Source organism: Vigna unguiculata, chromosome 2 (genome assembly GCF_037176805.1).
Source record: "Vigna unguiculata cultivar grain cowpea cultivar isolate G323 ecotype 2 chromosome 2, ASM3717680v1, whole genome shotgun sequence".
Taxonomy (NCBI): domain Eukaryota; kingdom Viridiplantae; phylum Streptophyta; class Magnoliopsida; order Fabales; family Fabaceae; genus Vigna; species Vigna unguiculata.
Genome location: NC_140793.1, coordinates 8,060,213 through 8,072,925, shown reverse-complemented (window position 1 = coordinate 8,072,925; position 12,713 = coordinate 8,060,213). Strand labels below are relative to the sequence as shown.

At 28.6% G+C, this 12,713-nt stretch overlaps 1 pseudogene; it reads right to left on the bottom strand.

Annotated features, from left to right (window-relative positions):
• Nucleotides 1-5,929: 5,929 nt before the first annotated feature.
• LOC146888297 (uncharacterized) lies at nucleotides 5,930-6,891 on the bottom strand (annotated as a pseudogene).
• Between the last annotated feature and the right edge of the window lie 5,822 nt (nucleotides 6,892-12,713).

Genomic DNA, 12,713 nt, shown 5'->3' with positions numbered 1-12,713 from the left:
TATGTTGTGTCTTTCTAAAAATTTTTGTAAGGTTTACCTTTTGTCATATTTGATTAGAGTTTTAGATTGTAGCAATATATCAATTCTGTGTTTATTTTTTGGAATAACTACAATAGAAATTCCTAGTATATGGTTGTCTTAAGGTATTAAATATGTAATATTTTTCTTGAGTTGAATTATTCTATTAAATAGAATATTACGTATATTACTTATACAATTTACGATAGTGATAAATAATATATATTTCCGTAATTAAAAAAATGTAATTGATCGTTTACTTTTAAGAATACATTTACACAAATTATAAGAAATTTCAAAAAAAAAAAAATTTAATAAGTTAAAACTAATTAATGTATAAATTTAAAATTGAAGAGTTAGAAAATTCATATAAGAACTTCCACCCATTAACTTGTGCTGAAACAATTTTAACTTTAAAGAAAAAAAATTAATGTTTATTCTTTTACAAAGAAAAAATAAAAGAAAAAAATGTTAGCAAAATGCCAGCTAAAACAATGTTTGGTCCTTCAATTCAACAGCCTAACTCAAATGATATATACTTTAATAATTAGTTGCTTGGCGTGTTAGCACGTTGGCATCACATCTTCAATGGATTTCCTTTTTTAGGTCAACCAAACAGGGAAACGCCAAAAAATTTCATAATCACGTTTCATTAAAGCGATTAAACTTTCCATATATGTCTAAATTCTCCAAAATCATGCAATTTTATTAATATTTTTTTTTCTTCCATGCAAACCTTTTTTGTATAAATTTTAATTAAAACTAACGCGTTAAATGTCAATACATAACATCGTACTAAATGTGTTAAAAAGTAAATATCAATTGACTAATTTTAAATTTACATTTGAAAAATATAGTAGTTTTTCTCCACCAATCGTTTAGAAATAATTATATAAAATATAAATACTTTAAAAGTTAAATATATTTTTTATTCTTAATTTATTTAAAAAAAATTCTTTAAATTGAATTATATATTTATATTTTACGAAAACAATATAAAATATTTTTTTTCAGCAAACTGTTACAATCCATGTACTCTCAATGACGAACCTAAAATCCTAAAATCCTAAGTACAAACAATTAAAAATTATTTGGTTTCAATTGAACCACCTCTAAAATAAAAATTAAAAATTAGAAAAAGAGAACAAAATTAAGAAGAACAAGTATATAAAATTGAAAATACAAAATAATTTTTTTAAATATTTAATAATAATTTTAACGAAATCAGAAATGCAACTTACACCCCTCGCGATTTGTGAACTTTTTTTTCTGAAAATATTGTGATAACATAAAAGAAAAGGCTTAAGAATTGAAACAAACCCTCCAACTAACTTGCTCCTGCTACAATCGACGTGCACAACAAAAGTATAACTGTTCCCAATGTTTGTTGAGTTGTTGGTCTGTGACCACATCAAAATATTGTCCTTTTTGAAAGGCCGAATTTGTTTTACAATTTTTATTTTAAAGATGAAAAATTAAAAGAGAAAAATATATTTAAACTTGTTTTCACGTTAAATAATGTGAAACCAACCGAAACAATAACAAAACCTCATTTCCCGCATATCACTTAAGATATTACCTGTTCTAATACAAAAAATTGTAACATCTTACTACTCATAAAAATATATAGATGTCGAAGAAGATAAATAAACAATCTTATAATATACTGTTTAACTAAATTTAAATAAAGAAAATTGTATATCTTGATCTTTCTGCATGTGGAAAATGGAACAACAATTGCATATATGTAAGTAATATTAGAAAAAGAAAATTAAAATCGACAAAATCATTATCAAATACGACTTTTAGGTACATCTCACAAAAAGTTTCGGAATAAAATTGTAAACCATCATAATTGAGACAACTGTGAATTAGATTTTCTTTTTCCTGCATATTTAATTATATTTTATAACACGCAATTAAATTTTATTACATTTCTATTTGTTAGGTATCCTAGTTATGCATTTTGTTATATACTTTTGAATTTCATTTGCATAAGTCGAGTAATAGTTGTATAATTCTAATTTCTTCAAGAGTGTTTATATTGAATATTTAATCAATACTATAATAAATAATAATGTATACATATAGTGGCGGAACTTGACCAAAAATTTTAGAGGGGTCAAATTACATTTGTTATATATAAATTATTTTTTTAATTAAAAAAAATTAATTTCTTACATTATTTTTTATTCAAAATAAGCACTCATGACAATATAATCCAAATAATATAACAATAATATATATGAAAGAGTAACATAAAGTTTATCATCAACAATAATATATAAAAAAAAACAAAAGTTACTTTTAGTCAAAATGGTCCTCCAACTTTTAAAACCTATAAAAAAAAAACATTCAAAAAGTTAAAACATGTTAATAACAATCAACTTATTGCAAATTAAAATTCAATAAAAATAAACTCAATTACCTGTAAGAATGAAAACATATGAGTCAAGTCCTCCGCTTGGTTTTTCACTAAAAAGATAGCACGATAAGCAATATGTAGCATCTTTTAATAGTGAATACTCTAACCATGAAGGAAATAAGTTAAACCATGTGTACTGAAATCTTCTTGGATGATCATCTTTACCAGACAACGAATAATTTTCTAGATGCATTTGATATGGACCCCATTTTAGATAAGTCATTCGTACCTCATCAATTTGACTTGGTGGGTATTGCCAGATTTGAAGACACTTCCTCGGATCACGTTTTAAAATATTTTCAAATTCATTATATGTAACTTTAGGAACCTTAGAGAGTTATTTTTCGTTTTCTTCAATATTTGGATTATCATGAAGTTTCTCAATTTTAGATGACATAAATGTTTTTTTTTTCATCTTCATCACAAGTCTTCCTCTTGAAAAAAGAATCAATTCTCTTACCTTTTATCATAATTTTCCTAATATAAATTTGTCAATTCTTTTACAAAAAAATAAAATTATGAATACCCCAAATTAAATCTTAAAAGCAAGACTCAATATTTTAAGAAAACTAATAACTTCTAAATGATTAGATTCCCTTACCTTAGAGTAGATTCCTAATCTTGCTCTTTCCTTATACAACTTCAAAGCCTAAAATAGTTCTATCTACACAAAGAAGAGTTTGATCAACAATTAAAACATGATTTTATGATCTCTAACAGATAGAGATATGCCTAGAGCATAGAAAAGCAACATACAAGAGGAAAATAAATTGCTTTAAAAAAAGAAGGGAAAAATGAACTTACTCAAAAGAAGAAATTGTTCAGTCCAAAATGTTCATTAACTCTTCAATTTTGTCATAGTGCAATTTGATTTTGAAAATAATAAGGAATTGATGGTGAAAATTGAGATGGAAATAAAATGAGAGAAAGAGATGAAAGCACGGAAGAGAAAAACCAAATAAAAAAAATATAAGAAATTATAATAGAAAAAAAAACATGATTTTTAAATTTAAAAAAAATTCAAACTAAATTAATATAAATAAGGTAATAATATATAAATAAAGTAGTAATATATAAACAAAGTAATATTATATAAATATATTTTTTAAAACATATAAAAAGTAAAATAAAATAAAAATCAATCAATATAAATAAAGTAATAATTAATAAATATTATTTTTTAAATAAATAGAAAAAAAGAAAACGGTTAGGGGAGGCGTGGCTCCCCTCTGTCGTAACCTTGTTCCGCTTCTGTATACATAGATGCATCACATTTAGTGTTAATCACAATGATGTATTAATTAAGATAGAGTTTAGTAACTTCTCAATAAAATATTTCTCAATCACGTTTTCCATTACTAAAATTACTTCAAGTAAAAATTTAGAAAATGGTATTTTAGGATTGATAGAGTGTTTAAAATAATGATATTCGATTATTTTAATATTAAAAAGCTAAAGTATAAATAGAAATTTATAAACGAGTTTCACTATTTATAAACGCTTCATCTCTCTAAAAACCTTTTCTCATACCTCTCTTTCTTCTCTTTAGAATTCTCATTCATGTGTTCATCTTTTTAAAGATCAGAGATCGCTGGAATGAACCTTGTGGTGAGCTCTCCATTCCCGTCCAATCAATTTCTCAAATTGAGTTAGTCAAATTTCTATCTTTTCCCTTGGTTTGGTGTTAATCTCTATGCATGTGAGTGATATTGGCTTGCATATGACTTCTATGTCTTCCTCGTGAGTTTCTGCTGATCAATGGTTATAATGATGTTCCTTGATCATGTTGTGATGTTCTTAGGTTGACTAGTTCGTCTTGATAGCTAGAAGGGAGGTTTGACACTCCTTGAGTGGTTCGCGTCATCTTACAAGTACGAGAAGTTAATTGAAGTGTTTTTAAGTTATATTAATATTGAATTGATAGATTATATGATGATACTATGAATTGTTGTTGTGTTTGATCTATGGAATGATATATGGTTGCGTGAAATTGATGTTTTAAACTTGAGGTTGTTACCTATGCATAACATTTGAATTGGTTTTGTATTTGAGAGTTTTTGGCGCTCATGTTTGTGATTCATTCAAGTTTGGTATGTGTTTGGTATTTGTGAAGGTTCATGAGTTGTTTAGACTTGATTGGGAATGCATAATTATGCAGAATTATGTTCCGCATAATTATGCAACTCGTTGGTCGAGGGATAGCTCACTCAACAAATCCAAAGTCAAAGGCTTAATGACTTGGGAGTTTCTAAGCGAGAATTCATTCGCCGAGCAAACCTAAAGTTAGGGGGTCACTGACTTAGGAGTCGTTGGTCGAGTACCTACTCGATTAGCGAATCCAGAGTCAAAGAGTTTACTGAATTTGTAGTCGTTGGTAGAGAGCACCCTCTTTGAGTGAATTTTAGAGGATTTTCCTCCTAAAGTCCTAGTGATACACTCGTTGGGCAAGTCATCTAGTCGCTGGACAAGTGAACATTTGTGTACTTTTCGCCTAGCGAGGAGATGGTTTCACTAAGTGAGTGGATCAGAACCTAAGTAATGTTGAAAACATGCAGCGGAATAATTTGCTTTTGGAAAAAAACAAGAGGGGGTGAATTGGTTTATTAATAAAATTAATACTTTAAAAATTGTTCCAAAAATTTACCATTTAATTTAAACCTTTAGTTCCTTTAAATGAAACTGTAGATTAATTAAAGAGATAGAGAAGAAGATTCAACACAAGTATTTATACTTGTTCAGAATAAAAAGATCATACGTCCAATTGTTAATCTCTTTAAACAAATAGATTAAGTTAATCACTATAAATATCATATTACAATCAGATTAAAGAGAATAAGGAAAAGAAAACACCTCTCTTGAAGACACAAGAGATAAAAGTAAACTTCATCTGAATCACACAGAGAGCTTGACCTAGCTTTCCTAGCAACAACAACAACATTCAATCTCTTAGAAATTCTCTTAGGAAAAGTTATCACTCCACTCACACTAGGCTTTTCAAAGCTCTTTTAAGAATACTCAAAGAACACTTTGCACACACAACACTAAGACTCTAGCTCTAAAAAAGGTAAGTTCGAAGTAGCACTACAATTCTTTAAATAAGGGTTTTAAAAATTAGGTTAAAAACTAAACAAACACGTTCAAACTACCAAGGATATTTGATTATCACTTATGATAATCGATTATTCCAATGGGTTTTCTAAAAACAAAAGTTCCAGCAAACAATCGATTATCTAGGCAATGGCAAAATTGACCAAAAATTTTAGGGAGGCCAAATTATATTTGTTATATATAAATTATTAATTTTTAATTAAAAAAATTAATTTCTTTTAATTAAAAAAAATAATTTCTTTACATCATTTTTTTTATTCAAAATAAGCACTCATGACAATAGAATCCAAACAATATAACAATAATATATATGAAAGAGTAACATAAAGTTTATCATCAACAATAATATAAAAAACAAAAAACAAAAGTTACCTTTAGTCAAAGTGCTCCTTTACGCTCTTTCAATGACTTAAAATCTTCAATAATTGAATCAGAGTTGAAGCTAGTTACAATATCCCTTTCAATATAGATTATCATAGGGCTTGCTAAAAATTCAGCCTCCATCTTATTTCTCAACTTGTTCTTGATTATTTTCATTGCAGAATAAGATCTTTCAGTTGTAGGTGTAGAAACTGGAAGAGTCATGATAAGACGAAGTAATCTATCTATCAAGTAGTAAAGTAGTAAACTTCAGACTTTTTTGTTGTTGCCAAACATGTACATAACTCTTGCATTGTTGATAAATTCTTCAAATTTAAATCTTGACGAGCATTAATAATGAAATGTTAAAGTTGAAAATTCAAATTAATCTTCTCTTACTCATTGAAAACCATGGGATAATATTTTTCCACAAGAGTGCAAATTTTATCAATATTAAAAGCTTTATAAGCATCCTTAGGATCCAAAGCAGAGCTTAGAATTAATAACTCCATTGCTTGGTCATTAAATCTAGAATTTAACTCTTGTAATTGCTTATCAATGGTAACAAAGAATATTTCAACTTTGAAATAATGCTCCACTGTAATATGATCTTTTTGGTGACGAGAGCGTCCTTGCCTTGCTACATAAGAAGCCCCAAAATTAGGCACCTCAATATCATGTTTTCCACAAAAATAAGTCACATTTTTTAATAACTTATCCCAACCATTTTCTCTCAAGTTTTGAATAAGTCCTTTTGAAGAAGAAACTAGACGCATAACATTAACTATATCCTGAGATTGTTGTTGTAATGCTTGACAAAGAATATTTGTTATCCCCATAATTTCTCTCATCAAATACAAGATCAGTAGAAACTCAAATGAGGTCAAGCTTTTGTAAGCATTATCAGCATCACCATGTTGTGAATAAGTAGATCCATCAACAATAATTTTTTCTAGAACTAAATAAGTTGCATCATACATATTGATCAAGCTACAAATAGAAGAGAAATGGGAGCTCCAACGGGTATCCCCAGCTCGTTTTAAAGTACCAATTTGATTTGCCCCTTTACCATTTTCAAGCTCATCAATTTCTAACAAATATGCAATGTGTTTAAGGAAAACACAATTTTTTCCATTATTGTGAGGTGAACAAGGATCCTTCCCAATGTGTTTAAGGAAAACACAATTTTTCCATTATTAACTTTCCTCCAACTTTTAAAACCTATAAAATAACATTCAAAAAGTTAAAACATGTTTATGACAATCAACTTATTGCCAATTAGAATTCAATGAAAATAAACTTAATTACCTGTAACAATGAAAACATTTGAGTCAGGTCGTCCGCTTGGTTTTTTACTAAAAAGATAGCATGGCAAGCAATATGCAGCATCTTTTAATGGCGAATACTCTAACCATGAAGGAAATAAGCTAAACCATGTGTACTGAAATCTTCTTGGATGATCATCTTTACCAGACAATGGATAATTTTCTAGACGCATTTGATATGAACCCCTTTTTAGATAAGCCATTCGTACCTGATCAATTTGATTTGGTGGGTATTGCCAAATTTGAAGACGCTTTCCTGGATCACGTTCTAAAGTATTTTCAAATTCATTATATGTAACTTTAGGAACCTTAGAGAGTTGTTTTTTGTTTTCTTCAATATTTGGATTCTCATGAAGTTTCTCAATTTTAGATGACGAAGATGCATTTTATTCATCTTCATCACAAGCCTTCCTCTTGAAAAAAGAATCAATTCTTTTTCTCTTTATCATAATTTTTCTAATATAAATTTTTCACCTCTCACTTATTTACAAAAAGATAAAATTATGAATACCCCAAACTAAATCTTAAAAGCAAGACTCAATATTTTAAGAAAACTAATAACTTATAAATGATTAGCTTCCCTTATCTTAGAGTAGATTCCTAATCTAGTTCTTCCCTTACACAACTTCAAAGCCTAAAATAGCTCTATCTACACAAAGAAGAGTTTGATCAACAATTAAAGAATGATTTCATGATCTCTAACAGATAGAGATATGCCTAGAGCGTAGAAAATCCACATACAAGAGCGTAAAAAAAAGGATAAGATGAACTTACTCAAAAGAAGTAATTGTTCGGTCCAAAATGTTCCTTAGCTCTTCAATTTTGTCGTAGTGCAATTTGATTTTGAAAATAATAAGGAATTGATGGTGAAAATTGAGATGGAAATAAAACGAGAGAAAGAGATGGAGGCACGAAAGAGAGAAACCAAATAAAAAAGTATAAGAAATTATTGTAGAGAAAAACGTGATTTTTAAATTTTAAAAAATATTTTCTAAACTAAATTAATCTAAATAAGGTAATAATATATAAATAAAGTAATAATATATAAATAAAGTAGTAATATATAAATATATTTTTTTAAAATATATAGAAAATAAAATAAAATAAAAATCAATTAATATAAATAATGTAATAATTTATAAATATTATTTTTTAAATATATATAAAATAAAGTAAAAAAAAAATGGTTGGGGGAGCCGTGACTCCCCTCGTCACTTCATTCTTCCGCCCCTGTATACGGTTGAGACACATCTTCTTTGAATGGTTTGAGTAAAGAAATAAGAAACACAAGATGAAGGTAATTTGAGTTTATATATCAACAGACCCTATTCTTTCAATTAGTTCAATGGATCCAAAATACTTTGTTCCCAACTTTTGATTGTGTTTTAAAGCCAAAGAGTGTTGTCTATATCGTTGTAGTTTCACTAATACTAAATTTCCCACCTCACTCTAAATGCCTCCTCTTTTTATCAGCTTGTATCTTCATATTGATCTAAGCTCTTTCCAAATTTTGTTTTAACTGATATAATAATATATCTCGTTGTTGTAAAAACTCCTTAAGTGAAGGAGGATCCTTGACTTCTGAATTATACTGAGTCAAGGTAGGAGGATCCCTGCCATACACAACTTTGAAGGGTATCATCCCTAAACTATTGTTGAAAGTTGTGTCATACCAATATTCTGCCAAGCCAACACCTTAAACTAGTTATTGGGATTATGAAATGTAAAACAATGCAGATACATCTCCTAACATTTGTTCAATACCTCAGATCAACCATCTGACTGAGGATGATAAGGAAAAGACATCAACAAAGAGGTTCCATAAAGCTTGAATAATTGCTGCCAGAACTAACTAGTAAATACATTTATCTCTATTTGAAATAACACATTTAGGTATGCCATGTAATTTCACAATATTTTGCATAAACACTTTGATGACATTTCTACTATTGTAAATTGTTTTAAGATCAACAAAATGACCATATTTGGATAGTATATCAATTACCACCATAATTACTATGAACCCAAAAGAATTAGGTGAACTAATAGTGAAATCTATTGCTAATCCTCCCATATTTGGGTCGGGATAGGTAGTGGTTGCAACAACATAGGAAGGAACACATTTTGGGATCTTTCCTGTTGACATATCAAACATTATTGCACAAAGCAACTAATATTTGCTTTTCATTCTCGCATGACCACCCATTGGAGAGTCATGGTATTCCACCAATATTTTTTAGTAAGAGTAGCATCCAAGGGTACTACTACTTGCTTTTTCCAATACAATAATCCTTACTTTACATCAAAATTAGGATTTGTATCAATGTTTGATAGCAAGCTTCCAATTGTTGCAACGGTGTTAGATCTTTCTTGTCAGCTTTTTTTACTCTTTGTAAGAATATTGGCTTAGGTTCAGACCATGACATCATGAAGGAGCGTGACAGCCCATCAGCTACTAATGTTTTCCTTCCCTGGTTTATACTCAATATGAAAATAAAAACCCAAGATTTTGTATAACCATCTTTATTGCTCTCGAATTTGAATAAACTTATTGGTGAGATATTTTAAGCTTCGTTGATATGTTCTAATTGAAAAATGTTGGCCTAACAAATAGTTTCAAAACTTATCTAAAGCTTCTGTTATAGCATACATCTCCCTTACATAAGCATATTATTTTTGCATCCATGGATAAAACTTGGAGAAATATGCAATTAGGTGTTCTAGATAGCTCCAATGCCCATACTTGAAGCACCTACCTTTAGCACAAATGAAAAATCTGGTAAAATCAAGACAGGTGCATGCGTTACTACTTGTTTGAGATCCTCATAAGCTTGCTTAGCCTTATCTATCCACAAGAAGCTATCCTTTTTTAACAAATCAGAAAATAGGGCTATTATTTCTGTGTACCCTCTGATTGCGATAATAGCCTGGTAAACCTAAAGGCCTCATCAATTGTTTTACGTTTGAAGGTCCATGCCTAGTGACGGATTGACCAAAATTTCTGGAGGAGCCAAAATAATATACTTAATTTATATATTTAAGATTTTTGTCACTAATTCAAGAAAAAGTAATACATAATTTAATATAGCTATAATTATAACAGAAAATACATATATCTAAATAATATTGTCATTCATTTTTTCATATTCTTGAACTTATCAAATAATTGAATCATAACTACATTTTTTATCTATTTTTTTCAATGTAAATAACCATATTATCCGCAAAATATTGATTTTCCATTTTACTAATATGCACATATCGATTCAAAACTCATCACAAGCTTTTGTTCTCATATTCACTTCTTTTTTATCAATTTTAAAAAATAAATTTATTCTTTAATTTTTTATCAATATACGTGTCTATAAAACAAGTTTAAGACTAAAAAAATAATGTATTATAATTTAATCAAAAATTGAGAGACATAATTTCTAAAAATAACTATGATAATCAAGTTACACTTAAAAATCCTCTATAAAAAATCACATAATACATACATTACTTGCTCTTCTCTTTTCATAAAAAATGAATATACAAAAGGGTAATGAGATAAAAAAAATAGGGCTAAATATTAAACAAGTATTGCACTACCTAAGTGAGACAAGAGAAATTTTTTTCCTTTAAGAATAAGAGAAGATGTGAAAAAGATGAGGACAAAAATAATGAGTTTCTGTTTAATTTTATTTTATTTTTTTGTAACAAAAGAAATCAGGTAAGAGTAAGAAATGAGTACAACATGTGAAAAAACACAAAAAACAATATGAAAAAAAATAAAAATTATCTTAACAATTTTTTTATTATATTTAATTTTATATTGTACTATTTATTAAAATTAAATGATGTACTTTATAAAAAAAAATACCTAATTTATTTTTTATTAATTTTTGATATATTATTTTCTATTTAAAAATAATACACATAATTTAAAACATTTAAAAATATATAATTTTTAAATTTTTAAATACATAAAACTTTAAAAAAAAAGTTAAAAAAGTTGGGGGGCCGTGGCCTCCACCCGCTCCTACATGGCTCTGCCACTGCCCATGCCACCTCATGATAGCGTCTACCTTATTTTTATCTATCACAACTCCATACCCAAAAACGATATGGCCCAAATAGCTAATCTCCTTCATGCCAAAGGAACATTTAAATAGTTTGATAAAGAGATGATGATACTCCAATATTTACAAGATTATCTTTAAATGTTGTAAGCGAGAGAGCCAACGTGGGCTATAGACCAAAATGCCATCAAAGGAAACTATAACTGATTTCCTTAGTTGTTGATGAAAATTTTGGTTCATAAGTCTCTGAAATGTTGTAGGCATATTGGTAATCCCAAATGGCATTACAAGCCATTCATGGTGGCCATAATGAGTCTTAAATGTTGTTTTCATGCTATCTTCAGACTTCATTAAGATTTGGGTGATACCCAAACCTAAGGTCCAACTTGGAGAAGTACTTAGCACCAAATAGTTCATGTAGCAATTCATCTACCCTTGGCATAACAAAAACATCTTTCACAGTTATAACATTTAAAACTCTATAGTTTGTGCAAAAACATCAATTCACATATTTTTTCTTTACCAAAATAATCATACAGGAGAAGGGACTATTGCTAGGTTGGATAATATCTTCCTAAAACATCTATTGTACCATCTTTTCAATATGATTTTTCTATCTGTGAGCGTATTTGTATGGTTTTACTTTCATTGGATTAGAACCATGTATCAGGTGAATAACATGGTTTTGGTCTTTCTGTGGTGGCAATCCAGAAGGAGTATAAAAAACCCTTTTATAATTATGTAGTAGTTGATCTAACTCTCTCTAGTTCTATCTTCATAAGATCTTGCAACTTATCATTTCCAAGATCTATCAGTTGAAATTGCAGCATAAAGGATTGTTGAATCGCATGAGTGTGTTGCAATCTTTTCAAATGATGATATTCAACTTGTGTAGGAGTCTCCAATTTGTGTCCCTACAATGTAACAATGTCTCCATCCACATACAACTTCAAGGTTAATGTGTTGTAATTTACCATATGTGGGGCCAATGTTACCAACCAGGATGCTCCAAAACCAAATTTGCCATAGGTATCGATAAAAGAAAGGCAAAAATTTGCAATACATGATTTTGTATCTTCATTGACGAAGAAGGGAGTATTTGGAGCGAAGAGAAAGGTAATGGTAGAACTTTTGGTTCCTTGAAATGTCACTAAATTATTCACTACATTTGTTTGTCATCATTTGCTGGGAAAATTGCCCCGATGGCAAAGAAGGGATTGGACATATTAGGAGCAGGCATCTATGACGAGATTATAAAATTTTGTTTTTCATACACAATCATAAAATAGGGAAGTGAGACAAATACCATAAAGATAAAACAAAATAAAGAGTAACATTTATAAAAATATATATAAACTTTTTTTTAATGGAACAAGTATAAATTATTTTTGTAGTGACTAATCAGGATAAATGAGT